Source organism: Lissotriton helveticus, chromosome 5_1, assembly GCF_964261635.1.
Source record: "Lissotriton helveticus chromosome 5_1, aLisHel1.1, whole genome shotgun sequence".
In the NCBI taxonomy this organism is placed as follows: domain Eukaryota; kingdom Metazoa; phylum Chordata; class Amphibia; order Caudata; family Salamandridae; genus Lissotriton; species Lissotriton helveticus.
In genome coordinates this window covers 993,283,852-993,307,968 of record NC_136065.1, presented here as the reverse complement: position 1 = coordinate 993,307,968, position 24,117 = coordinate 993,283,852, and positions in this window count along the sequence as shown.

Sequence of the window (24,117 nt, the reverse complement as noted above, 5' to 3'; positions counted from 1 at the left end):
GCAGATCATGCCACAGCAATTTGGAAGACTGGTTATGCGTTTCTCCATTTTTCAAAGACAAATCCACAAAGGGACGTTTTTGAAAAATATTTAGTAAAAATATTTCCTCAGGGAATTGAAAGTTTTTTCCCACCTTGGAGCCAATGATTCGTGGTCCCAGGAAAGAAAAACGCAGTGACGTCGGCATCACAAAGTCAGAAGTAAAGTGAGCTTTTGATGCTATGTTGTAGGGGGAATGCAACTATCTTAGATGCCATGTGGACGTTTTTCATGACAGTTGCACATTCACAAAGCCAACATTTTCTTGACCTCTACATAAGGGCATTACTCCCCAGTCTTCTGTTGAGTCTCTAGAATTCGTTAATCTATTTAAACATGTTGCCCTAATTAACTTTCTTCATGCCAACGAATATGACAATTAACCTAAACAAGTGGTACATATAGAAAGCATACTTTGGAAAAGCAGAGTTATTATTCTCATAGCTTCCACAGAGCACAATACACTTCACGTCTTTCTTAAAACTTTATTTTCATACTGTTTCTTTAGGTACAAGCATATAAAGAGTGCCCTTTTATTGTTGTACATTATCTTGTTATTGGAATAATACACTTGCGTAATTAAATATTTATGTTTCTTGTCCCAATGGTAAAGCTGTCTGTTTGAAAACAAGAAATGGGAAGTGAGTCTGCCAAACATAAAGCTAACTATTCATTCAACATTATACAAATATGCCTCTTATAACATCTAATTTGTTAAGAATTCTAAAAGCTTCTTTCTTGGGAATAATCTACCAACACTGCAGAATTATTTTGTATTCTGCATAAACAAAATATAGTATGGTAGTATGTTAATTATCTAATTAGTAGAAACTAGTCTCATATTAAATGCATCCGCTGTGTGTGCCTCGCATTGCTTTTTTTAAATTGTAGTACTTTCTACGTCTGTCAAATGTTTGTTTACATTTATAGCACATGATGCTAATGACATGAAGAACCATATTAAAACTCCGTTGCACTGGGACATCTCATCCATATCTTAAACATTTACATTTGAGGCAGCATATTTTAACTCAACAAAGAAAGAAGATGAAATGGCAAAGGTTGAGCCGCACAACCCTATTTAGAATACAATCACTGACTAAGTCATAAAATAAGGACAGATTATAACATCAAAAATCTCAAATAGATAAGCATCAGGTGTCAGTTTGACAAAGACTAAATTCCAATAAAGCTCTAAGAAAGAATCTTCCATCCAGATCCTTATTCAGCGATCACGAAAACAGAACTAAGTAGAAGGTGCTAAGTAACGCCTCAGTCAGCTAAAACAAGAGCCCTGCTTTCAGCATGCATAAAACATTCACGCGACCATGTCCATCAAATAAATTAAAGGCTGCAGTTGAGCATGTAAAAATAGTCATCATCAGCACCTGCATTGTATAACCTCCTCTATTTTTGTAAACATTAACCGCATTATCTGCAATTTGAAGTACTCCATTCAATGCAATATGCAACCCAGTGGCGGCTCATCCGCTATGGTGGAGGAGCGTTGCCCTACTGCTTTTTTTAAGCAGTGCCAAGTAGAAACATAAAATGATAATAACTTAGAGTTATCATCATTTTATGCTTCTTGTCCTACTGCTTTGAGGGCGGGCTGCTCTGCTCTCGGAAGAGGGGAGGAGTGGTTTGCCCACTCCTCAGTGCCCTCTCGGGCTTCCCAAACCAGTCATGCGCACTTTCCATGTTCTCCATGCAGGGTGCCTTACACCCTGCATGGAGAACATACCCATCCCTTCAGCCCCTAGCTGAGTGCTGTGTCATGGTGCTGAGACCAATCACAATGCTGAATTGCAGCATTGTGATTGGCTTAGGGGAGGGAGCCTGGCTGCCTGCTTCCTGTTCCTGGAGTCGGAGGCAGGAGAGCAGGAGCAGGACCAGAGGCAGGGGACCCAGGCTCAAGGTAAATTTTTAAAAAAATGTATTCTCCCCCCGCGTGACCCCCCCACAACCCTCCCGCCCACTCCGGCAACAGCGAGCCATGCCTGCCGCCACTGATGCAACCTATTAACATCAAAAGAAATCTCAAGCAGCAGCATGTACCAAAAAATCGTCTTACCAGGTAAGAGTTGGAACTACTCTAACAACCTGAAGTGTGGGCTGGGATGTTCATGTTTCAAGGAGCCTTTGGGGGACCCAGCGCAGTACTGCAACATATAGTGTGCAGTGGCTTGAGGGGAGTCATTTGTGGCAGGGAATGCGAGCCACAGCCGGCATTTCAGAAGATTGGGAGTGGGTGGGTTTTGGGAAATGAGAGCTATGGCAGGTGTATTGGTGGTAATGGTAAATGACCTATAAAGTAGGTATGACAGACCAGTAGTGACAGGACACAGATTAGGACTGGTTCCGTGGGGCGAGCGCGCGGTGGGGGTTAAAATAAATTAAATAAATAAATACCTCTCTGGTACAGCCAGCAGCCTCGTGATCCTCTGTCCCTGGTCCCAGCAGTACCTGGGACAGCATCACGGACTCCCCAGCCAATCCCCATGGTGCTCTCAAGCATGATAGAAGCATGGGGATTGGCCTGAGCGAATTGGATGAACATTCGCTCAGGCATAGGGAATCTGTGCTGTTTCTCCAACCCGGCTCTCGAATACAGCGGGGTTGGAAAAAACCCAAATGTACTTGTCAGGCTGGCCAAACTGACATGCGCACTTACAAGTTCACATCTACCACTCCTCCCCCTCCCATGCCCTGGCCGTGCCCCTCCCTGCACACATTGGCTCAGCCAACAGCTGAAAAATAGAATAATAAAATAGAATTTTATTTTTGAGCTGCTTGCTCTGAGCCAATGGGGTGGTGCTCCTCTGACATTGTGGAGGAGGTGCTGCTGTGAGAGACAGGCATACCTTCATATTGCACTCTACAGTGCCTTAGGCCTCCTCTAGTATGATTGTGATTGATGTGCGACTATCATACTTGTGCTCTCAAACAGCTGTTCATCATGTAAGGAACTTTAGTATTATTAAATCCAATAAATAGTTAAATACATAGTTTCTAAACAGGAATGTTGTCTTAGTCAGTGAAACGAAGTCCAGTGACTCTGGAATATTTCGCTCACTGGCATACAGCGCTGGTATGGTGTGTTAATGTTAGAGCATGGGATAAATCCATGTAAAGTGATACCTTCAGCTGACTCACCTTTGGTGTATGCCACTAAAGGGCTAAATCTATAGAAAAGGTTCAGTTCTCCTCCTTAAAGTTTTCCAGATGATTTTGTTTGTAAGTCAGATTTTCGTGAGTGGCAACGGTCATCATGTCTCGCAGATATTCATTATTTTTCAAACATTCTGTTTATTCCACATTGTGCTCAGGTACAATACACATATTAACCAATCTTGCATGAACACAGGTCTAGACACTCTAACATTTGCTGGACTTTGCGCACTGTGTTCCAAAAGGATGATCTCACCAGATGGATACCTCATTGGGATCTATGCGTGATATGGTATCATTGGATAGTAGGGTCACTCTCGTCATCAGGGGCGGCCCGCTAATATCCTCTGTATGTCTCCCACATGCACATCCTTTTCCCCAATTCCTAGGATAGACTCTGCTTTGATATACAACTTTCTCACATGGCCATACTTTTCCCCAATTCCTCGGATAGCCTCTGCTTTGATATACAACTTTTTCAGCCTGACTTCCCCAGTCCAAGTCTTGTTTCCAGGCTGTCAGACTTGGCAGGAGGCCCGCTCCCCAGGCCTTGGCTATATTCCTTTTAGCCACCATAGCCAACATCATGAGCCACTTCTTCTGGTACCTGGGCCAGGCCTCTTCCCCCATTACATACAGGATAAGCCTTCATGCTTCTAATGAGGTCTCTAGGCCTGTGACATCAGACATAACTGTTAGAAGCGGCTGTCTCTAGTTGGCAGAGGTATACACTTCTGACAAATAGGGACACACCTTTTCTAGTCAGGGCAAGGGGATCACACACTTAGATAACCCCTGCTCACCCCCTTGGTAGCTTGGCAAAGCAGACAGGCTTATCTCAGAGGCAGTGCGTTAAGCATTGATGACCACATACAGTAATAAAGTGAATACACTACAAATGGACACAACACAGTAGTATTATAAAAATAAGGATGTTTATATAAGGCTTAGCACAAGACCAAATAACGACAAAAATATACCACAATCTTAATAAATACTCTTGGAAGGAAAAATAATAGTTCAAGCGTAGTTTCTTCGTAGCACAAAGTCTTTCGTATCAAAAGCAACTCTTCTTCTCTAAAACACAGTTCTTGGCAACAATGTAACCCACACGGGAGTCACACGACGTCGAGGCAAAGTTAATCCAAAGGTTCGGCGTTGACCGCGAGGAGCTCTACGTCGAGCCCGGAGTCGCACAGACCCCCACAACACTGTACCTTGGAAAAGTGAAGCACTCGATGATCAGCGGCGTCGAGATGTCCGGCGTCGCGTCTTCGGCGTCGATCGGGCCTCGGAGTCAGGGCGATCTGCAGCGGCGTCGACCGAAGTCAGGCAGGAGCAGCGCTCACGAGGTGAAGCAGGATACGGCGTCGTCGATGTCGATGTTGCAAGAGTGAGCAGCGCTCACGGCGTCGAGAGGGCTCGAAGTCGATGCGATCAGCAGCGGTGCAGACACGAGGTCACTTGGAGCTGGAGCCGAACTCACTACTCACTGGCGTTGTTACTGGCGTCGATCGGGCCCGGAGGCCGGCGTCGAAGGTGCGGGACACTGGAGCCGTTACTCACGATGTCGAGCTGGATTCGGCGGCGTCCGTCGGCGTCGAGATTGCTGGATTCTTTCAGAGGTGCTGGATTCACAAGTTCCAGCAAACAGCACTTTAAGCAGATGAAGTCCTTTAGCCCTGTGACTTCAACAGGAGACTGGCACTCTTCCAGCCCTTGGAGATTTTCTTAGCAAAGATTGAGAGTACACACACAGTTCCTCTCTCCTGGTTCCTTGGCAAAAATAAAGAAGCAATGCAGGATTCCCCCAACAAACAGCACTCTGGCAGAAGGGGTAGGCAGTCCTTAGATCAGCAGGCTTCTTGTCCTTGGTTCAGGTTTCCTTGTCAGAAGTGATCTAAATTCTTGGTTCAGGGGTCCTTCTCTTATACCCCTTTTTGGCTTTGATCCCTTTGTCCATGCAGGGGAATTTCCCCCCATCTTGGGTTTGTTGTGGGTGTTGCCAGGCCGAAGCACCTGGCCTATTCACTGTGCAGGGCAGAGTCTTCAGCCGCCCAGCAGGAGCGGAGCCAGCATTGTCACTGGCAGGGGCAGGGCCATCAGTTGCCCGGCAGGAGGTGGGCCAGGAAAGTCCCAGGCAGGCACAGAGTCATCAGTCGCCTGGCAGGGGGGCGGAGCCAGCATTGTATCAGGCAGGGCAGGCTATCAGGAGCTACTCTTCCCCTACTCTCAATGTAAATGCCCCACTCACCCACACTGACTCATTCAGACCTCTGGAGCCACCCAGCTCCTGTCACACGCACACCAGAACCAGCAGAGACCGGTAGACAGTTAGAAAAGAAAATAGCTACTTTCTAAAAGTGCTATTTTCAAACACAGAGTCCAAAAACCATCCACACAAAAGGATGCGTTATTAAACCCTGAGTTCAGGGATACCAAACTTGACATTGCACCATGCTCCCCGAGCCCGCTAGGATTATAGCATTAATAATCCTGGCAGCCCATTCTAACTTATGGAGAGCAGGTTACCTTACAATTGTGAAAAACGAATATGGCTGTAATTCACTATTAGGACATGCCAACCTTGTCAGGCTTGTCCTACCTTATGCTTACAATGCACCCTGCCCTTGGGCCTACCATAGGGGTGACTAACATGAAGTTAAGGGAAGGTTTAGGGACTGGCAAGTAGGTGTACTTGCGCAGTCCTCGTGGCAGTCAGACTGCACGTGGTCTAGCAATGGCAGACCTGTAGACATACTTTTACTAGGCCGCTTCTGTGGGTGGCACAACAGGTGCTGCAAGCCCACTAGCAGCATTTGTATTTACAAGCCCTGGCACTCCTGGTGCACTCTACTAGGGACTAATAGTAAACCAAATAAGCCAAACATGGAAGTCAATCAATACAGCAATTTCACATAGGGAGCACTTGCACTGTGGCACTGATCAGCAGTGGCACAGTGCCCAAAGCAGTATACCAGCAAAAACATCGTAACAGAGGAGGCAAACAGAAAAAATGGAGGAGAGACTCATGCCAATGATGCCAGGTCTAACACGTGTCCCCTCCAGCTGAAATGTGGGGAGAACTACCCTTACCCTAGGGAGTCCTCATCACTAAGGCGGAAAAATCCGGACAGACCATCAGCATTGGCGTGATCTGTGCCAGGGCGGTGTTCCACCATGAAGTCCATCCCCTGTAGGGAAATGGACCACCTCAAGAGCTTTGGATTCTCACCCCTCATCTGCATCAACCATCTGAGGGGCCTGTGGTCTGTCTGAACCCGGAAGTGAGTCCCAAACAGGTAGGGTCTTAGCTTCTTCAGCGCCCAGACCACAGCAAATGCTTCTCTCTCTATCGCACTCCACCTCTGTTCCCTGGGAAGTAACCTCCTACTGATGAAGGCTACCGGTAAGTCTCGGCCCTCTTCATTCACCTGAGCTAGAACAGCCCCCACGCCATGCTCTGAAGCGTCCGTCTGGACAACAAATTCTTTAGAAAAGTCGGGTGCCTGGACATGGCAGTTTTCAGGGTGTCAAAGGCCGTCTGACAGGCGTCAGTCCAGATCACAAGTCGTGGCTGCTTCCTGGAAGTCAGCGAAGTCAAGGGGTGCACAATGTTACCATAATCCTTGACGAACCTCCTGTAATAACCCGTGAGACCCAAGAAGGCTCTCACCTGAGTCTGGGTTTTGGGCGGTGCCCATGCCAGGATGGTATCAATCTTGGGTTGCAGGGGGGCCACCTTGCCGCTCCCTACTTGGTGCCCCAAGTACACCACTGAACCCTGCCCAATCTGGCACTTACTGGCTTTGACTGTGAGGCCTGCTCTGCGCAGGGCCAACAACACTTCCTGGAGGTGGCGCAAGTGTTCCTCCCAGCTGGCGCTGAACACTGCGATGTCGTCCAGGTAGGCGGCACTGAAATCCTCCAGTCCAGCCAAGACCTGGTTGACCAACCTCTGGAAGGTGGCAGGGGCATTCTTCATCCCAAAGGGCATAACCCGGAACTGGTAGTGCCCATCTGGTGTGGAGAATGCTGACCTCTCTTTTGCCCCATCAGTCAAGGCGATCTAAGGTACCGGGCAGCCCCCAACCGATCTATGAGCTCATCAGCTCTGGGGATGGGGTGCGCGTCAGTCTTGGTGACTGAATTGAGTCCTCGGTAATCCACACAGAACCGAAGTTCCGGTGAAGCACCAGGCGCTGCAGCCTTTGGGACCAAGACCACTGGGCTGGCCCAAGGACTGCTAGAGGACTCAACCACCCCTAAGGCAAACATTTTGGAGACCTCCTCCTTGATGTATGCTCTGACCTTGTCAGTCACTCTGTAAGCTTTGTGCTTCACAGGAGTGCTGTCCCCGGTGTCCACATCATGGACACACCACTGAGTGACACCAGGAATCAAGGAAAACAGATCAGGGAATTGTCCCAACAATTGGCGACAATCCTGCTGCTGTTCAGGGGTCAGTGTGTCAGAGAGGACAACACCATCCACTGACCCATCTTGCTCTTTTGCAGACAGGAGGTCAGGAAGAGGCTCACTCTCCTCCTCCATTCCAGCATCTGTAGCTAGGAGCATGCCCACTTCGGACCTTTCTAAGTGGGGCTTTAAACGGTTGACATGCAGGACCCGCAAGGGGTTCCTGGGAGATTCCAAGTCCACCATGTAGGTGACATCGCTCTTTTTCTCCACAACCTTAAATGGTCCAGTCCACCTGTCCTTGAGCGCACAAGGTTCCACAGGGGACATAACCCAAACTTTCTGTCCAGGCTGAAGCTCTACCAGAGTGGCCTTCTGGTCGTACCACCGCTTCACCTCCTCCTGGCTGGCCTCCAAATTTGCCTGAGCAAGATCTCTGAAGCGCCTAGTCTGGTTCCTAAAGGCCAGCATGTAACTGTATACATCCTGGGGAGGTTTCCTGGGAGATTGCTCCCAGCCTTCTTTGACCAGACTCAAAGGTCCTCTTACCGGGTGACCATACAAGAGCTCAAAGGGGCTGAACCCTAGAGACTTTTGTGGCACCTCACGGTAAGCAAACAACAGGCATGGCAAGAGGACGTCCCGTTTACGCCTCATCTTCAAGACCCATAATCATGCCTTTAAGGGTACGGTTGAATCTTTCAACCAACCCATTACCTTGAGGGTGGTAAGGAGTGGTGAACTTGTAAGTTACCCCACACTCCTTCCACAAAGACTTCATATAGTTGGAAATGAAGTTGGTGCCCCGGTCTGACACCACCTCTCTGGGGAACCCCATTCGGGAGAAAACACCCATCAGTGCCCGTCCCACCACGGGGGCCGTCACTGTTCTGAGAGGGATGGCTTCCGGGTACCGTGTGGCATGATCCACCAAGACCAGGATGAACCTGTTGCCCATGGCTGTCTTGGGGTCCAGGGGCCCAACAATGTCAATCCCCACCCGGTCAAAGGGGGTACTGACCACGGGAAAAGGTTGGAGGGGAGCCTTCTGCTTCCGCCCGCTTTTCCCACTTGCCTGGCAAGTTTGACAGGTCTTGCAATGGATATCTGTATCCCTTCTCATCTGAGGCCAATAAAAATGGGTGACAAGCCTGTCATAGGTCTTGTCCTGCCCCAGATGTCCAGCTAACGGAACGTCATGAGCCAAACCCAGTAGGAAGGCTCTGAAGCGCTGGGGTACCACCAGCACATGGGCTGACCCAGGCTCAGCAGCCTTAGGCTCGCTATACAGGGGGTCGTTCTCCCAGTAGACAAAATGTGACCCTGACTGATCACCTGAGGTTTGGGCTGAGGCCTGCTGCCTCATACCCACAAGAGAAGGGCACACTTTATGTTCTGCACAAAATTCCTCCCTGGAGGGACCACCATCCTGCTGCCAGTGGGTCAGCTCGGGCAGGTCTCCCAGTTCAGCAACTTGTTCACCTGTGGGTTCCAGGCATACCCCTCAAGGTCTGCCTCCTTCTGGACCACGGGAACTACGGGGGACGGTTTCCCGCGCCCCCTGCCTCTTCTCTTCACAGCTGGGTCCTGGGCCATACTTTCAGGCTCCAGAACCCCATCAACACCCTTACTTGCTGTCATGGATCGAGTGGTTGCACACACCCACTCTGGCACACCCAACATTTTCAAATGTGTCTCCCTCTCCACCTTAGCCCAAGGGGAGTCTTCCAAATCATTGCCCAGGAGACAATCAACAGGCATGGCGGGCCTTACAGCAACTTGAAGAGTACCTGAAACTCCCCCCATTCAAAGGAAACTTGAGCTACCTCACACTCTCTCTGGGAGTTGTCAGCAGCTATCACAGGGTAGAATGCGTGGGGAACAACCTGCTCTCTGGACACCAAGTGACACTTGACAGCTGTCACACTCGCTCCGGTGTCTCTGAGAGCTTCCACTCTATGGCCATTAATGGTCACCCACTGCCTATATTTCTTAGTGTTACTAGGCAGAGGGGGTGGAGGGACCAATTCCATGTCTCCTAGAGAGACCAGGGACATCTCTGCGGGACCCTCCCCACCATGGGCAACCATCTCCTCCCCTCCCAGGGCTACACTCGCCAACTGACGGGGGGCGGCATGTGGTGGTGCACTAGAGTTCTTCAAGGGACACTGGGGATCATAAAACCGGTGTCCCACCTGCTTACAAGCGAAGCAGGTCATTGGGCCCCTACGAACAGGTTTACCTGTCGGGGCCTCTGAGTTCTTATCTGGGGGAGGCTGGGAACCCTTCCCTTGGTTCCCTTGGGGATTACTTTGGGGCCCTTTCTGGAACTCCTTCTGTTTACCCTTGTCCCCCCCACTCTTCTGCTGGGGACCCTGCCCACCTTTGGCTGAGTCTCCCACTGGACCCTTGTGGACCCTGGTACTGACCCAGCGGTCCGCCTCCTCAGCAAGTTTTCTAGGGTTAGATATCTTGCTATCAATAAGGTGCTGGCGCAGCTCTGGAAAACAGTTATTAGACAAGTGCTCCCAAGCAAACAAATCATAAAGAGCATCATAACTTTCCACTTTGCTGCCCTTTACCCAACCATCCATGGCTCTGCAAAAAAATGACACATATTCAACCCACGTAGTACCAGGCAACTTCTTACATTCTCTAAAGGCCTGTCTGTACTTTTCTGGGGTTAGGCCATACCTTAACATTAAAGCATCCTTCATATGAGCATAAGACATCCTATCCTCAACAGGCATGTCTAACAGGGTATCTCTTCCCTCATTCACAAAGCGACCCCACAACCCCGCTCCCCAATCCTTCTCAGGGACCCGGTGGGCCAACAATGCTAACTCATATGCTTTAAACCATTGACCAATATCCTCATTCTTCTGAAAATCTTTGATCACATCTTTGGGAAAATAAAACCTACTTCCTGCAGGCACAGAGGGGATGCTGCCACCAGAGGGATTCAATTCTAACTCTTTAGCTTTGAGCTCCAACTCCCTCATCCTGGTATCACGCTCAAAAGCTAACTTCTCTTTTTCAAACTCTAACCTTTTGATCTCCATATCAGCTTCTCTCCTGCCTCTTGCATTCTCTATTTCCAACTGCCCATTTATCTTAAGTTTTGCCATTTCCATGTTGTAAGCTCGCTCTTTCTCCCTTTCTTCTCTTTCTTCAGGAGAAAGACCTTTGGAGGAAACACTGCTGCCAGGAGGGGATGTGGGCCCATTCACTGGCACCTCCTCCTCCCCTTCCCCTGGCGGTACCACCACCGCATCAGAGGGATCTCTGGCCTCTACCCAGGCCTGCAATGCTTTGAGATATTCGGGTTTGTTTTTGCAGCCTGTGGTAGGAACTTTAAATTGCTTGCATAAGGATTTCAGATCCTTTAACTGATAGTCGTTGATCTTACTCCTATCAAATTCCTCCTCAACAACAGGTGTAGTGCCTCCAGCATTACTCATGGTCAAAACTGGCAGTTTCAAAAATCAAGTTCCAGGAAAGCGGAGAACAAAAATAGAATATCCAACCAAAACAGATTGTGGCTGCGCTATGGTCTGCTTTCACTATGTAGCGCACACTAATCACTGCACATGGGTCATAAATGCAAAGTTCAAATCCTCACCGCTGACCCACCAATGTTAGAAGCGGCTGTCTCTAGTTGGCAGAGGTATACACTTCTGACAAATAGGGACACACCTTTTCTAGTCAGGGCAAGGGGATCACACACTTAGATAACCCCTGCTCACCCCCTTGGTAGCTTGGCAAAGCAGACAGGCTTATCTCAGAGGCAGTGCGTTAAGCATTGATGACCACATACAGTAATAAAGTGAATACACTACAAATGGACACAACACAGTAGTATTATAAAAATAAGGATGTTTATATAAGGCTTAGCACAAGACCAAATAACGACAAAAATATACCACAATCTTAATAAATACTCTTGGAAGGAAAAATAATAGTTCAAGCATAGTTTCTTCGTAGCACAAAGTCTTTAGTATCAAAAGCAACTCTTCTTCTCTAAAACACAGTTCTTGGCAACAATGTAACCCACACGGGAGTCACACGACGTTGAGGCAAAGTTAATCCAAAGGTTCGGCGTCGACCGCGAGGAGCGCTACGTCGAGCCCGGAGTCGCACAGACCCCCACAACACAGTACCTTGGAAAAGTGAAGCACTCGATGATCAGCGGCGTCGAGATGTCCGGCGTCGCGTCTTCGGCGTCGATCGGGCCTCGGAGTCGGGGCGATCTGCAGCGGCGTCGACCGAAGTCAGGCAGGAGCAGCGCTCACGAGGTGAAGCAGGATATGGCGTCGTCGATGTCGATGTTGCAAGAGTGAGCAGCGCTCACGGCGTCGAGAGGGCTCGAAGTCGATGCGATCAGCAGCGGTGCAGACACGAGGTCACTTGGCGCTGGAGCCGAACTCACTACTCACTGGCGTTGTTACTGGCGTCGATCGGGCCCGGCGGCTGGCGGCGAAGGTGCGGGACACTGGAGCCGTTACTCACGATGTCGAGCTGGATTCGGCGGCGTCCGTCGGCGTCGAGATTGCTGGATTCTTTCAGAGGTGCTGGATTCACAAGTTCCAGCAAACAGCACTTTAAGCAGATGAAGTCCTTTAGCCCTGTGACTTCAACAGGAGACTGGCACTCTTCCAGCCCTTGGAGATTTTCTTAGCAAAGATTGAGAGTACACACACAGTTCCTCTCTCCTGGTTCCTTGGCAAAAATAAAGAAGCAATGCAGGATTCCCCCAACAAACAGCACTCTGGCAGAAGGGGTAGGCAGTCCTTAGATCAGCAGGCTTCTTGTCCTTGGTTCAGGTTTCCTTGTCAGAAGTGATCTAAATTCTTGGTTCAGGGGTCCTTCTCTTATACCCCTTTTTGGGTTTGATCCCTTTGTCCATGCAGGGGAATTTCCCCCTATCTTGGGTTTGTTGTGGGTGTTGCCAGGCCGAAGCACCTGGCCTATTCACTGTGCAGGGCAGAGTCTTCAGCCGCCCAGCAGGAGCGGAGCCAGCATTGTCACTGGCAGGGGCAGGGCCATTAGTTGCCCGGCAGGAGGTGGGCCAGGAAAGTCCCAGGCAGGCACAGAGTCATCAAACGCCTGGCAGGGGGGCAGAGCCAGCATTGTATCAGGCAGGGCAGGCTATCAGGAGCTACTCTTCCCCTACTCTCAATATAAATGCCCCACTCACCCCACACTGACTCATTCAGACCTCTGGAGCCACCCAGATCCTGTCACACGCACACCAGAACCAGCAGAGACCGGTAGACAGTTAGACAAGAAAATAGCTACTTTCTAAAAGTGCTATTTTCCAACACAGAGTCTAAAAACCATCCACACAAAAGGATGCGTTATTAAACCCTGAGTTCAGGGATACCAAACTTGACATTGCACCATGCTCCCCGAGCCCGCTAGGATTATAGCATTAATAATCCTGGCAGCCCATTCTAACTTATGGAGAGCAGGTTACCTTACAATAGTGAAAAACGAATATGGCTGTAATTCACTATTAGGACATGCCAACCTTGTCAGGCTTGTCCTACCTTATGCTTACAATGCACCCTGCCCTTGGGCCTACCATAGGGGTGACTAACATGAAGTTAAGGGAAGGTTTAGGGACTGACAAGTAGGTGTACTTGCGCAGTCCTCGTGGCAGTCAGACTGCACGTGGTCTAGCAATGGCAGACCTGTAGACATACTTTTACTAGGCCGCTTCTGTGGGTGGCACAACAGGTGCTGCAAGCCCACTAGCAGCATTTGTATTTACAAGCCCTGGCACTCCTGGTGCACTCTACTAGGGACTAATAGTAAACCAAATAAGCCAAACATGGAAGTCAATCAATACAGCAATTTCACATAGGGAGCACTTGCACTGTGGCACTGATCAGCAGTGGCACAGTGCCCAAAGCAGTATACCAGCAAAAACATCGTAACAGAGGAGGCAAACAGAAAAAATGGAGGAGAGACTCATGCCAATGATGCCAGGTCTAACAATAACCATCATGACCCTCCCCCAATGCCCCTGAATAAGCAGACACTCCCACAATATATGGAAGAATGATCCCACAATCCTGCAGCCCCTAGCACATTTGTAGGTGTCACTTCATCCCAGTTTGTACATAAGCGACCTAGAGGAGTAGGAACTGTGTATTATTCTCAATTGCACTAGATGGAAGCGAGACCTAATGGCCACCTCCCTTGGACTCCGGAGCGCCTTGACCCAGTCCTCTTCCTCCAGCAGTCCAATGTCTGTCTCCCAGGCCTCCCTCATTTTTCACAAAGGATCCAGTGAGTTTTATGATCTTTTATATGTAAGAGAGATGGCCTTAGATACAATAGATTTTAGCAGAAGCCTGTCCTCCAGGAGCATGAACTCCATTAGTTGTTTCCCCTCTGTGATATGTCTCATGCGTGACCAAATTTCAAATAGTGAAATCTTTCTGTGTCCACTATACTGTATTCAGCTTACAAATCCTCAAAAGTGATCATGGCCTTGTTTCTTCAAATGGCTCCCAGTGTGTCTATCCCAGGAGTTCCCATTTGCTGAATCCCTCTAAGTTTCCCACCTCTCTTAGTAGGTCACTGTCCCAAAGGGGGCTTTTCTCTATCAATTTGCCTGTGCACTTCAAAATGTGGTGGACCTCATGACATATTCATATAACTGTCTGGGTGTCCAGTGGCCTCTGTTGCATTCCCTTCACGGAGAGCGCCGCTGAGTAGCCTCGCTCACCCATTGCCTGACGGTTCCTCTCTATTAGCGTCTACCAACGGGTTAACTGTGGTCAACTGTGCTGTCACATAGTACCTACTAATGTCTGAGGCTGCTAACCCCCCATCGTATAGCCCCCTCCGCAGCTCTCACAGATATTTATGGGCAGAATTTCTACCTGTACATGCAATGCCGTGCAGAAACCAAGGTTGCAGCGCTGTGTTGTGTTAAATAGAGATAAAGAGCAAAAAGGAGAAAGCAGAACATCACGATACAATATGTGGCTGTTGTCCTGAATTAATTAATTAAAACATTTATGGAGAGCAACTATCACTCCCTCTACCCTTGCGCTCTTTCACTATAGGCTAATAACAAAGGGGCCCATTATGATTGCGGATGGACTTGAGTCCGTCCGCGACCATAGAGGAGAAGGGAACCTCCGCATGGCCTGCGGAGTTCCCTCCTGTCCAATTAGGATGTGACCGCCACCCTGGCGGTCACATCCTCTATTTTTACCATTGCGGCGGGTGCAGCTTCAAGCTGATTTGATGCCGATTTCTGCATACAAATGCAGGGGGGTACCATAGGTACCCCCATGTGCACCCCCCACCCCTCCTTCACCCAGGGGGCCGCAACGGGCCCCCGCAGTGAAGTTCCAGATGCTTTTCCACAGCGGAAAACCCGCCGCGGAAAAGCATTTTTTAAAGCCCATCCTAATATGGCTGGCGGTGTCTGAGAGACACCGCCACCATATTAGAGCTTTTCCGCCGCGGTTGTAAGCCAACCGCGGCGGAAAAGCTGCGGACGGAAACCAGGACCCACCAGCCATCCTAATGTGGAGGTGGGTCTTTGGTGGGTCCGCTGTGGTTTTTCCGCATCCTCCGGGCCGGCGGTGGCTTCCGCCGGCCCAGAGGATGCGGAAAAACCGCAATCGTAATAGGCCCCAAAGTTGGAAAACTGCGAAAACGTTTATAACTTACTCCACTGTTGGCTCTGCCTTTTTTTTGGTGCAAATGACTGTCTACCAATGTTAGTAGATAGGGATTTGCTCCAAAATCAATGTGTGATTGCATGGGAACACCTATGTACCATCATGGTATGCTTCCCTCAGTGAACAATCCTACATGTGCTTTAGAAGTCTCTAATGCACAGGTAGGTTTTATTGGAGGAAATATTTTAGCATTGGATTATCCAGATTCATGACTAGCTGTTTCTTGAATCTCTACAGCACATTCATTTTCAGCTTATTCAAGACTTGATGAAAAAAGAACAGCTAAAAAGCCCCCTATTGTATCTGTGTTGGAACCGGTCTACAGAACATTAATGATAAACCACTTGGATAGTTGGTTAGGAGAGGTGTAAATGGGTTTTGATGGAGAGGGGTGTAAACCCTTTGCAGGCAATAACCCCAATTCTTGTCAGGGTGAACCACAATGGTCACTTAATTAACCTTCTGGTCACTTGGCACAAAAGCAGTCAGGCTTAAGTAAGAAGCACAGTGTTAAGTATTTACGCAGCACACAAACAGCAATAAAATGAAAAGACAACATTACGAAAATGCCACACCAACTGAGAAAAATAGATAACAGTTTAATAAATAAAGTGACACAAAAACAAATTAAATCCAATCAGTACCACCAGAATAATACATTGTAAAGTTTTTTGAAAACGAGACCCTAAATGATCATAGCATCAACCACAGGAATCTAGTCTCAGGCGACAAGGCAAAGTCAAACGTTAGGGCCAACAGCAATGAGTTTGGTTCTGCTACATGAGATGGAATGGTCCCTTCTCGGCTTACCTTCAGGCTAAGGAGAAATTCTGAGAAAAAGTCCGGAAAAATGTTGAGCTCAACGGGGCAAGGCATCAGGTTGTGTCCATGGAGAAGTCATCATTGTTGGGGAGCACTCAACAAGATCTCGGCGAAGCCATCAACAAAGGTGAGAAAAAGCTCAGAGTGGGGAAAGATGGATTTCCATGCCAAGAAGCTCATCATCATGGATGGAGATCCTGTCACCATTGATTACGGTGAAGATTTTTACCTTCGGAATTAGACAACGTTTTCAAAGCTAATAATTTCCAGCAGGACAAAGCTGCAAGCTACATCAGCAGAGGGATGCACAAGGATAGATACTGTAACTCAGAGGTCCCACTGAACAGGATACGCTTCTATGGAGAAGAACGTATCAGGAACTACAGTAAAGTCAGTTTGCAAGTAGTTTCCAGTTTTCTGGCAGTTCTCTGGCACTTTTTGATGATTGTTTTTTTCCTAATCCCAACTTTTATGGCTAGGCAGGAGCAAAGCCTCAAACAATACTTCCATGTGTCCAGGAAGTATCGTTCACCACTTGGGGGGGTTAAGACTCTCTCCAACAGAGGACAGGTGCTTAGGTCCCTGTAGCTCACACAGGTGGCCAGCCAACTAGCCCGTGGCTTTACTATGGTAGCCCTGGATTCAGGGAAAGGATCCTCTCTCCTTCATTCAGCAAGGCAGGCCTCAAGAAGAAGCAAGGCAATGCCCTTAAGAACAAGGCAGGCTTCAAGCAGCACAGCAGTTTTCTGGTAGCAGCAGGGGAGACCGTGGAAGGCCTCAAGTAGCAGGGCAGTCTTCTGGAAAACAAGGCAGTTCTTCTGAAATTGTCAACAGGTCCAGGAGTTTACTGAAGAGGTAGTTCAGGAGGTATAATATTTTTACCTGCCGGTTAGCTTGAAGTGGGACATCCTGGCTATCCCCACATCTGATCCTGGAAGTTTCTCCTACTCCCTTGCCAAGGCTCCAAGAAGTCTGGGGTGGCAAAATACTGGTGTCAGGTTCCTTTGTGTGTGTGCTGGAGGCAGCCCTTTGAAACGTAATTGGGGCAGAGAACAACTTCACCCCAACTATCCTGGCAGAATCACCCATCCTGCCAAGATCTAGTCCCCCTTTGTCTCAATGGCTGGGAGGAATACAAAAAGGCCAACTGCCAAGCTATTCAGCCATGTGGCCCAGGACACAGGCAGCAGGCACCAAATGTTTAGGAAAATAAAATGTCAAATTTATAAAAGTAAAATATATAAAAAAAGGAAAGGATGGAATGCTTGGATTAATCTCATCCACTGATAATTTCTCAGGCCACCCCAGTGCCATCATTAGTTTGCACACCATCATGAAGTACCAGTTATGACAATACAGAGACTAAGTTCATTATACATTTATGGAACTCTGAAGTGATATCCTTAAAATGTATGGCAAAGGGTACTTAATTCCTTATATTTCTTATAATATATGGTCATATATGATAAGGAACAGAGTAGACGGGAGTGCAGGAGGTAGACTTAACAGAAATTGCTCTGTGCACAATGCTGTCACCAACACCTTAAAGAAATAAAACACAGTTAAAATAGAGGACACAAACAAGAGGCACCAACATACATAGAAACAAAGAAAGAACCAGGGGGCAGATGTATGAAGCTCAAATGGGTTCGCAAACGCCGAAATTAGCAGAATTTCGGCGTTTGCGAACTCATTTTCGCTAAATGGTATGTATGTATTTGAGTGCAAAATAAGGAATCGCAAATTTGCGATTCCTTATTTTGTGATTGCATTTAAGGAATCGCAAATTTTGCGATTCCTTAAATGCAATGTATGAAGCACCCAAGTTGTGCGATTTCTCATTAAGAAATCGCAAATTACCAACAACTTGAAGTTGGTGGTAATTTGTGATTTCTTTCACAAAAGGACTTTTTTGCATTTGTGAAGGTGCCATGTGGCACACATACATGCCCTTAGGACATGTATGTGCGCCATATGCGCACACATGTGAAGTTCAGGGGTGCATCAGGGTGTCCTTATGACACCCTTGCACCCTTGAAATTATTCTCAATTTGCGATTCTCAAATTGCGAATCGCAAATTGAGAATAACTTCACATTCATTCCTATGAGCCTCCTGGCCCATAGAAATGAATGGGAAATTATTCCTTAATTGCGATTCTCAATTTGCTAATCGCAATTAAGGAATATTAAGAAATCGCAAAAAAATTTGATTTTCTACATACATACCAATTTGCAAATCTCAAATAGCGATTTCTAAAAAATCGCTATTTGAGATTCGCAAATCTGGATGTTGATACATCTGCCCCTTAGTCTTCAAAAAGCAAAGTGAGCCAACAAAGAAGGAGACAAAAGACTAGAAGAGGAGGAGGATGCACCTAGAGAGAAGGGAGAGAAGAAGAAAGCACGTTGAGTTGTGGAGGTGAGCATGGGACACCAAAAAACGTGATTGCAGGAGAGTGAACTCCGAGACCTGAAGCCACGACAGGGCATCAGGAGGCCAAAGCAACAGCTGGAGGGTCTCCTGAGGACAAATCCCTCCAGAGAGGACCTCAATCTCGCCACATTCCTGGATGAGAGTCGTTAGCCCTGGTGAGTGCTCAGGTACCAGAGTGGTGGCTCGGGCTGGTGAAATCAGATTCACTGCTCCAACTAATTAAGAGGGGAAGGAGAGGGTAGGGACCAAGACTTTTGCTATGCAAGAGATAGGAAAAGCATTTACAAAAACAAATTGGAGTTGACTGAGAAGGAAGAGAATGGATAAAAGAGAAGATCTTCTGTTTAAGCATTTAAGCGTTTTTTGTGCATAAGAAAGAATTGTGGGTTTTTTTCTCTACCCCTTTTTTTACTTCCATGATGTAGGGTTAATCACTTCAGAAGAGGAAGGCACAGGAAGGTACCAGGTAAAATGCAGCCTATGAAAGGACCAGAGCTATATGATCTAATTTCAGAGAGGGAAACCCCAGGAAGACATACATATAGTAGATAAGAAGAGATTCCTAAAGAGAGGAGGGAACAAAAAAACAATAGCACGATGTAGGGGAAGAACAAGGACTACAATCGTAGATAGCTTTCAAATTCAAAATACTTACCTGTAATAGATGTTTCTTTTCTAAGGGACTCTGGATGAGAAATCTCTGCATCTGTAAGTAAGAGCAAGAAAAGGGAAGTGAGGTCGAAGAAAAAATGGGATAGCAAACACTCCTAAGACTGTTCTCAGATAATTCCAGGTTACCAGCAGCTAAGAGATGTGGTTTCTCTATTTTCTTCTTGCACAGTAAAGCTAATAAACCATGGAATAGAGAATGATATCAACCAGAGTTGGGTGTCTCATTATACAAACAAGGCAACCCCGCCGACATCATACCATCATCCTTCCCACAAATCGTTAACTCCTTAGTGTCTTGGTTTTTCATGTTCAATAGAAACAAGAACAATAAAAGCAGAACCTGCACTGTTAAATTAAACACACTAAAAAGAAGGTTAGTATTTTTTTAAATACAATATTAAAATCAATTTGATTTAAGTTGTGTTAAAACAACACAGAGATTCTATATTTCCTGCAAAGATCCTATAGCTTGGCAAAAAGTGAACATGTTGGCATAAATATATGCTTTCTTCCTTTTTATTTTTAGGAAAGGATATCAGAAGCAGAAAAAGCCATGTCCTTGTAGTGTAGTTCCTATATTCCCAATAGGCTCTGCGCATTGGAATAATATATCCTGCAGCTTAGACGTAGGACTTAAGTCGACTAGGTCTCTGCCGAATATATTAGACTTAATTGTGAATGCCAGCTAGCTCAGAGGTCACTAGAAACTTTCTCGAAAGTACAAGAAGGGATACGTCTCTGACAACCATATAACATGACAACTTTGTTTCCCCAGAATGAAATGTATCTCTCGAGTCGCGGAAACAATAGACGGCTATTTAACTCAGTCAGATGTGCATGTTTTGTTTCACCAGAGTTGCCTAGAAATATAGAGACGGGCGTTTTCAATAGAAATATTTATTGAACAGTCTTATTTCTTAAGCACAAGAAATGCACTGCTACAATTGAAATGCTAGTTAAGAAGTACAATGCATATAATACGACTAGTATTATGAAATAGTACTACATAAAATGCATAAAATACATACAGTGATAAAATAGTGGCTAAAAGTACTCAACTGGTGCTTCTAAAATACGCCTACCCCGGTGTACCTAACCTAAGTCTAGTACGAGGGAGGAGTAAGTGTGGTGTAGCTTAAGTCTAGTAATTTTCTGCCAAGAATCTGTTCCAAGAATTCTCTAAGGGTCTAATCAGCTCCGTACCTTGGTTTTAGAATGATAGAGGTCTTGTGTCTCTCTCTCAGGACTCTATCTCCCAGCAATCCGCAAGGGTAGCCTGGAAACACCGGAGCTGGATTTCTCGGCAAGAGAAAAGACAGCGTCTTCTCAGTACATCAGTTGGAGGGTCGGTTTCCTTCGGCACTTGCAGCAGCAGGACGTCGGGCAAGTAGTTAGTCGATCTGCTCCTAAACCACCGTGTGTTTGACTGGGCAAATGTAGGCATATTTATACTTTGAAGGTGCCGAGTTTGACGTAAGATTGGACATAATAGCGTCACTAGTGCCTCAGTTCCTTGAAAACTCCAGGATTTCCTGGATAAATTAGTATTCAAGCAGGGGGAGGTCCCTGACTTCTGAAGGCTGGTTTTTCCAAGAATCATTGTCAATTCTTGGAGTTTAGTGGGAGTAGCCATGCCGTATTTGGGCTGCACAGGCTAAGCCTAAATAAGGCAATGATTCCTATGCCCATATAAGGATTTGGTGAATTATACCTATATATGGGCATGAATCGGGAAAATTACACTAGGGTGCTAGATTCCCACATAACACCCACTCCACGATTATTAAGTTCAATAATACCTAAGCACTGAACATATCTAAAGCAAAGTATTCACAATCCCACCCCAAAATACAAAAATGCATTTGAATAGGCTTTTTCACTTGAAATGAGTATATACTGTATGCAAAAGTTGTAGGCGTCTTCTGAAATCAAGCATAAATCATGAGCATATATTCTCTCATTAAAGAAAATGAAAGTACATTCATCAATTGATACCTGAAATCTGTCCCATAGCATAAGTTTTTAACTGTGTTTGTTTTCGAGGTTGAAGCCAAATATTGTCATTTTTAGGAAGTTCAAACACGAAATCTTGTTCTCTAATAATAGTTCTACTTTAAGCAGATTCCTCTGTGCCAAAAGTTCTATTTTGGAAAAATTTCAAATTAGTGGATTGTTTTGAAAAATGAAGGCCGAATATCGTAGTTCAGGGAATGCTGTGTGAAATAATCAAAAGTTATTCTCAGGAGTGTCAGGAGAAAACATCAGATCATCTAGGCTGGCAAAGAAACCGTCTACCGTGGTAGGTGAAAGTGGAACCACTTCAGTTAGCAGATCAAAATTGCAGAAGTGTGGATCATCGCCGTCAGCGTTTGATGCATTAGCAATGTCCGTAGTAGATGGTACCTGTATGCCTGTAGTTTCTCGTATCTCACCCACAGTTGGACTTGCCGATGAGACCTCAATGAATGTCGTCATCAGAATAGGCAGCCGCTGGGGGCAACACGATGCATTAGCCGTTACTGGACCTAGCAAAGCGTCAACATCCGATGGCAGTACTGATGGAAGTGTAAGACAAATGTCCAACACGCATTCCTGTCCGCAAAGCAGGCATCGAAGAACAGGTAAGATGCAATCTTGCCAGATTGGTCTGAACGATAGAAACCAGGTTATGTTCAGATTTCTTAAACGAGCCAAGCCAAGAATCTGTGAAATCCTCTCACGATACCTCATGGCAAGGAGGCATTGTTCCATGGTAGTCTGGGTGTTGCTGGTGGCTGGACTTGCCATATCGGAGCAGAAGGAATAAAAATAGAATTCCTGCTACTAGTCCCAAGATGAGAGGCAGGCCGCCGAAAACAGAGTGCACAAAATTTTGAAAAATGCAGAGGACTGCTTCAAATGGTGTTAACAGTTCCGAAAAAATCATCTTAAATACATGTGCGATGCCGCCGGTATTAGACATGTTTAAGATTTTACTTAACATTTCTGCGAAATGTACTGGGCAGTTTGTTGATAATAACGCATGTATCTCTGCAGAAGACTTCGCTACTTGCAGATCATACGTTTCTCTAGACGAGGTCAGTGGCACATTTTTTTGTAAAAGAATGGCTTTCATTCTGCTTAAAGTATCAATTCGTATAGAAGAGATATTTAGTGAAGGCCATAAATCCGTCTCCCTTCCTGTCTCACTTTTTGGATACAATACTTGCATACAACAAGTGACCGTGGATGACACAGTTACGAGATAACTTTTTCCCGGCAACATGCCACAACAGCTGTGATTATTGAGCATGACGTAGGTGCCATTGGATAGCTGCCTGAAAATTGGTACTATCGCTGTGGAGGGCGAACCATGCAGGTGGCAAGAGAGGTTATTTGCAGAACCGTCGCAGGCTCCGTGCAAATTAAAACCCTGGCACAAAAGTGTACCACTCAGTGAGTTTTTACAATTCTTACCACTAAGGAATACTTCATGTCCCCCATTCCAACATCTGTGTGTGTATGGTAAAATCCAGGTCGACTTAATGTATTCTTTACCCAACCTTTCATACAGGCCCACTGGTATATGCTCCAGACAATACTGAAACAGGAAAGACGTCACTGGTATTGTAATGGTGCCATGAATTATCCATTCAATGACAGGTTTCTCAGAAACTGTTAATTGTAATCTTTCTAGTTTTTCAATGCTCAGCACCGTATAGTCTGCTCCTCTTTGTGCCAAAGAGATTTGTTTATCTGTAAGGTTAAATACAGCAAACAATGACGTGGTATTGATTAGATGCCATGACACAGAGCCTGAACGCAGATTTTGCAACGTCCAGCCTAGCAGCATGATAGAACGTAATTGAGACTGGCCATGTTGTAACATTAACAAGTCTTGTTCTATGATGTCAATGGCAGATGACACGATACTGTCTAAAGAATAAATTCTGGAGGACACAGTCGTTAACCCATTGTCCACTACAGAGAGGCTTTTTTCTAAATGTATACGATCAATTTCTTGTATTCTTTCTGCAGTTTCCATTTGCGTCACTTTCCATATTTCGTTGTATGCCGCATATATTGCGGCATATATGAAACGTTTTTGCTGTGGTTTGCGAGGCCCCATTAAGAAATCTCGCAAATCATTGCTTTCTTTAAGTAAAGATAAGTGTTGTTTAATTTCTGGAAGAGTAGATTTCTGAAGCCACTCAAGACACAGCTTCCCTACACTGTAAGTCATTACTATCCCTGGATGTTGTCTCTGGGAATATCTTGGATCTGGCCTATTCATTTTGAACCCCTGTGTTTTTCCCAGGAATCTATCATGACAGTTATTAGTGTCTGTGGGCCAGATTAACCATTTTTTCCAATCACGATTAGTTCTGTTCTGTTTTAAAATATAGGGTACTTCTACATCCTCTTCTGTAGCATTACCACTGTCAGATGTGGGTTTAGGTATAGACGGTTTATTTAAATCTTTTATCATAGCTAGGCCAAGACAAGAAGTTTGTTCAACAGTGTAATTTAAAAACATAATTTGTTCTGGTATAAAGCAGGCTCTGAACAGGGCTTCTAAACCTTGCACCTGCCAGTCTTTTGTGCCCCAGACAGTTTTTGTCTCAATGTTGTCTTTCCAAAAGTCAAAACCTAATGTAGACAGCTGTGCATAAAAGTTTGCACAATAAATTTGTTTAGTATTGGTCAACATTGTTTTCATTTCTGTCTTATTCTCATTTTTGAAATAAAACATTTCTGGATTTGTAACATTAAACCCTGTGAAGTATGGAAACTTTTCATACAACTAAGCGTATTTACAACACTCCTGGAAAGCATGATAAATTCGTACCAGACCTCGATGTTCGATTACTGTT